Consider the following 6,000-nt stretch of genomic DNA (forward strand, 5'->3'; position numbering starts at 1 on the left):
AGGTTCGATCCCTGGCCTTGCTCAGTGGGTTAGGGATCTGGCATTGCCGTGAGCTGTGGTGTAGGTTGCAGACGTGGCTCAGATCTGGCGTTGCTGTGGCTGTGGTGTAGGCCAGCGGCTACAGCTCTGATTAGACCCCTCCCTAGCCTGGGAACCTCCATATGCCATGGGAGTGGCCCTAGAAATGGCAAAGAAGACAAAAAAAAAAAAAAAAGTTGTTCAAAAGAAGAATCATATGAATAAAAAGTTTGCTGTAACATTATTAAATATTTTAATTATTTATTTTTATTAGAGTTGATTTGCAATGTTGTGCTAATTTCTGCCATACAGCACAGTGACCCAGCCATAAATATATATATATATGTACTCTTTTTGGTATTTCATCTCCCATCATGTTCTATCCCAAGAGACTGGACACAATTCCCTGAGTGAAAAAGTAGGACCTCATTGCTTATCCATTCTAAATGTAGTAGTTTGCTTCTACTAACTCCAAACCATATTATCAAATATTGAAAGCAACCTAAATTTCCAAATATAGAACTACTTAACTATGGCACATCAATGAAACTGAATATTATATAGCCATTTACATATAATTATGAGTGATAATGATAATATAAAATGTCAGATAATATCAAGTAAGGTAAGTCAAATATACAGTTTTAACTATTTGGAATTATATAAAATTATGTATACAGGTGTTCAAGGAGCAGCATAGAACAGGAAATGAAAACATTTGACATGTTGGGGTGGTGGGACTTTTTCTCCTATTTTTAATTGCCTTTAAATTCCATATGATGGCAAAACCAGGAGTTGGGGAAAAGATAGATGTTTCTGCCTTTTGATAATATATAATTTAGCTGAGAATTTATAGAATCATTGACTTTTAGAGCCGAAAGGGAACTTATCAGACTCTTAGTTCAGCTTCCTGATTTTACAAACAAATACTTTGAGGCAGAAAAAGATTGACTTGCTCAATTGCTCATATTTAATTAGGAACTAGAAATTATAACCCCTAAATGACTCACAATCATTTAGGGCACATTTGCTGCAGAGAAATTTTTGGAACACTATCTTGAAATATATCCATAAAAATGACTCTTTTACTAATTCTACTTTCTTATCTGCATTATCGACTGCCTCCTTTCCCCACCTGAAATAAGTGTTATGCCAAAGCAAGAGCTCTAATTTTTGACTGTATGGTACACATCATGCATATTTTTGGCATTTCAAAGAATGTCAAAATATTTATCAAGAAAACGAGTATTTCAATAACAATGGGAAAGCTGCTAGTCATTTTCCTTTGATGGTAACAGTAGGAATTCAATTAAGATTTTATAAATCAATTAAATTGAATTTCACTTTAAAGCATTTTAAAAATGTTTTCTAACACTGACTGACTAAAAAAAAAACTATTTAAACCTCTTAAAAACGAATTTCTGGAATAGAAATGAAGAATATGGGTAAACATATAAATGTTTACATAGGTCTTGCCTGGAGGCTCTCATCTACTCATCTGGGACCACAAAAGAAAAGTGTGTCTTCAGGAGAAGACCCACCTGGCAGGTGACACTCTACACTTAAACCCATTTAGATTATGATTGATTCCGCTGGGCTCTCTGAAAGGACAGATGAAAAACAAATGAGAAGTTCCTGCTGTGGCTCAAAGGGATCAGCGGCAGGGTCTTGTGAGCCCTGGGACATAGGTTCGATCCCTGGTCCGGCACAGTGGGTTAAGTGTCTGGCGTTGCTGCAAATGCAGCTTAGGTGGAAACTGGGGCTCAGATCTGATCCCTGTCCTGGGAACAACAGACAAGGAAGAGACTAAAAAAAATGTTGAAGTTGCCTGTTAGTGTGGCGATAGTAAAGTTCTAGTAAGCATGTGTCTTGGGCAGTTACAGTGAGCCCCCAAGGCTGATGTATAAGAAGTGTGACTAAGGTCAAGCTGAGGCCATGATGTGCTCACTGCTGGGATTCAAGCATGCCTAGGCAGAGTGCATTAATACAGTGAGTTTCTGGGGGCATCAACCAAATGGTACCAGCAGCCAACGTGACAGTGGTGGCTGCCCCTACCAGTAGCCTGTACCTGAGCCTTCAACAGCAGCGGGAAGCAGCACCAGCTTTGGGCACTGGGACAAGAGCATGGCCTTCTCACTGGGCTTGGTGGAAAGCCCTGGATGCCATTTAATAGGAGAGAGCTGTTGAGATGCCCAAAGGACTGAGGAAAAAGACAATAAGAAACAACTAAGAAATAAGAGAGGAAGACTTTTAAATCGCTTATACATACAACCTGCAGTTTCAAGTTAATATTCATATATTTAGATGTGAAGCCTATTTAGATTTAACAATCTGACTACATTTTTACAACTCCAAATCAGTTCAAAATTCATGGACTTCTCTGAGATATTTTTCTTTAAATCGTACTCTTATTGGTTCTCCACCTTGGCTAAACATCAAAATCTCTTGAGAAAATCAAAACCAAACACCAATGCCTAGGGCCCCGGGTAGATGGATAAAATCAAAATCAGGTGGTGGGACTGAAATGTCAACAGGTTTTAAGAGCCCCCAAGTGCTTGTAAAGCACAGCCAGGTAGAGATCCCTTGCTCCAAGAGAAACAATTATGAGCTTTCTAGATAGTCCTACTTTTAATATGCATGTGAATTACCTGGGGAGCTTGTTAAAATGCAGATCTTGATGTAATAGGTCTGGGGTGGGGATGGAGATTCTGAATTTCCAACTACTTCCCCTGGTGATGCTGATGCTGCAAACCACCTTTGAGTACAGAAAGGATCTAGGATAATTAGGTCAGTGGTTAATTCTAGAATAGAATGGGCAGAGCTAAGCAACAAAAAAATAATAAACTTTTTTTTTGTAATAAAAAAAGGGCAAAACAGAAAGTGAACATGGCCTCATTTTGTATGATCAAAACTTTTAACTTGCTCGCCTGATCTAAATATTTCCTTTAAAGTCAAGGAAATACTGAATTTGGTAGCATGGACCTTTCTATATTGTCCTCTACCTCTCAGGGTTGCCATGGGTATCATATTTGTGACACTCCCTAGGACCAACCTTTAGGGAGCACAGTTGGAAGGGACATTTGGATTGAAAAAGCGGGGGAGCCACGGTAATAAGTAAGATGAGAATGAACTCTGAAGGGAGATGCAAGATCAGAAAAAGGGAAACGAACATTTTTGTCAGAAGGCAGGAGGTGGAAAGCCGGAGTAAAGGCAGTGCCTAAAATTCCAACAAAGGGCTTCAACAAAGACAGGGGTGGTTCTCTTCTGTTGTGCCAGTGTACCGTGCTGGAGACTCAACCATAACACGTTTGCTTTAGGCCCTTTCCATCTACCCATCACTCCCAACCCCGAGGGTTGGTGGAAGGTCTGAAATTTTTTCTGTCTGCTTGGTGAAGGATCTGATGATCTCAGGGCATTCTTAGTGGCAAGTGCTACGAGAAGGTACTGTGGTGCTAATAGCCCAGGATCCCTTGTACTTAAGTCCCCTCTCCTGGGACCAGGTGATGTGAGTGTATGCAGAGTGCCAGGGTGAGTCCAAGTGGGCAAGGCATAGTGAAGAATGGTGGGAGGTGGGGTGGCGTGCACGGGGAGTGGGAAGGGCAGAGAGCTAGAGACAGAGGCAGCAAGTTCACCATCTGGGAGATCAGGTTGAACACAGGGCTAGCTTTCGTTTGTTTTTAACTGTGGCAAAAATACACATTACATAAATTTACCACCTGAACCATTTTTAGTGTACAGCTCAGTGGCATTAAGTATATCACACTGTTACCATCACCACCATCCACCCACACCCTCTTTCCATCTTGCAAAACGAAAACGCCAGCAATCCCAGGCTACTTACTGTGTCTATGAATCTATGAATTTGAATATGGTGTCATATTCCAAGAAATCATTGCTAAATCCAATGTCACGCAGCCTATTTCTTTGAGTTACAGGTACTTCAAATAAGTGGAACCATACCTTGTCCTTTTGTGACTGGCTTATATGAATTAGTATAGTGTCTTCGAGGTTCACTCATGTTACAGCATGTGTCAGAATTTCCTTTTTATGTATATACCATGTTTTGTTTCCCCATTCATATGCTGATGAGGTTGTTTCCATCTTTTGGTTATTATGAAAAATGCTACCAATGTATAGTATCCTTAACCCACTGAGCCACCAAGGAACTTCCCGTGGTTTTTTTTTTTTTTTTTGTCTTTTCTAGGGCCGCACCAGGAGCATATGGAGGTTCCCAGGCTGGGAGTCTCATCGGAGCTGTAGCTGCCAGCCTACGCCAGAGCCACAGCAACACCAGATCCAAGCTGCATCTACGACCTACACCACAGCTCACAGCAACGCTGGGTCCTCAACCCACTGAGTAAGGCCAGGGATCAAACCTGCAACCTCACGGTTCCTAGTCAGATTCGTTAACCACTGCACCACCACAGGAACTCCCCATAGCTCATTTTTTGAGTTTTTTCTTGTTGAATTATAGGAGTTCTTTATATATGCTGGATATTAACCCCTTATCAAGTATATGATTTGAGGATATTTTCTCCTGTTCTATGGGTTGCCTTTTCAATCTGTTGAGTCTTTTTTTTTTTTTTTTTTTTACTTTTTTGGCTATACCTGAGGCATATGGAAGTTCCTGGTCCAAGAATCAAATCAGAGTCGAAGCTATGACCTATGCCACAGCTGCAGCAATGTTGGATCCTCAACCCACCTCACCAAACCAGGTATTGAACCTCTGCCATTACAGAGGCAATGCCAGATTCTTAACTTGCTGAGCCACAGCAGGAACTCCCCAAAATTTTAAATTTTGATGTATTCCAATTGATCTATTCTGTTGTTGTTGCTTGTGTTGTTTGTGTCATATTCCAAGAAATCATTGCTAAATCCAGTATCATGAGCATTTTAGCCTATGTTTTCTTCTAAAAGTTTTACGGTTCTAGGGTTTATATTTGCTTTTAAAAAATCCAGTTTGAATTAATTTTTCTATGTGATTTAAAGTTAGGTTCCAGCTTAATTCTTTTACATGTGGAGATCTAGTTTTCCCAACATAATTTGTTGGAAAGACTGTACTTTTCTCATTGAAAGCTCTTGGTTCCCTTTGCAAAAATCATTTGAGATTATATGCATGATTCTTCCATTTCTGGGCTCCACAGGGGCTGGTTTTTGAATTTATATGGTCAGGTGATGACTGTGGCAAGAGATGAGCCAGATCAAGTTCCTTGCTTGGATGACCAACTCAGGTGAATGCAGTGTGGTGGGGTGGGGATTTGCAGCATTAATAGGAGAATTTTTTTTTTTTTTTTTTTTTTGGTTTTTAGGGCTGCTCCCGAGGCATATGGGTCCAACTGGAGCTATAGCTCCCGGCCTACGCCACAGCCACAGCAATGCAGGATCTGAGCTGTGTCTGCTACCTACACCACAGCTCATGGCAATGCTGGATACTTAATCCACTGAGTGAGGCCAAATGGATGCTAATCAGATTCGTTTCCTCTGAGCCATGATGGGAACTCCAACAGGGGGAGTTTTGTAGCTTTCTAGAAAGCAGCCCAGACCTCGCCTCAATTGTGACAGGTTGGACGGATTGTGGTAACCTGAATGGTACTGTAAGTTATAGTAAGTGGAAGCCCTAAATTCTGTGGCAGGAGGTGATTGGTGTATGGGCAGCATTATTAAGTGACCTTGGACACCAGATTGTATGTGACACAGGGGTTACACCTTGAGGACTTGTTTCACATGCTTTGTTTGGATTTTGCTGTGTAGCACATGACCAGATTTTCCTTTTTTTCTTTCCCAGGCTAGGGGTCCAATCAGAGCTGCAGCTGCCAGCCTACACCACAGCCACAGCAATGCAGTAACTGTGCTGCATCTGTGATGTACACCACAGCTCACAGCAATACTGGAGACCCTTAACCCACTGAGGGAGGCCAGGGGTCGAACTTGCATCCTCATGGATCCTAGGGGTTCACTACCACTGAGCCACAAGGGGAACTC

Source organism: Sus scrofa, chromosome 15, assembly GCF_054392235.1.
Source record: "Sus scrofa isolate SSC_HxYL_T2T_F1_AM1 chromosome 15, Sscrofa_HxYL_maternal_Yorkshire_Landrace_v2.0, whole genome shotgun sequence".
Classification (NCBI taxonomy): Eukaryota; Metazoa; Chordata; class Mammalia; order Artiodactyla; family Suidae; genus Sus; species Sus scrofa.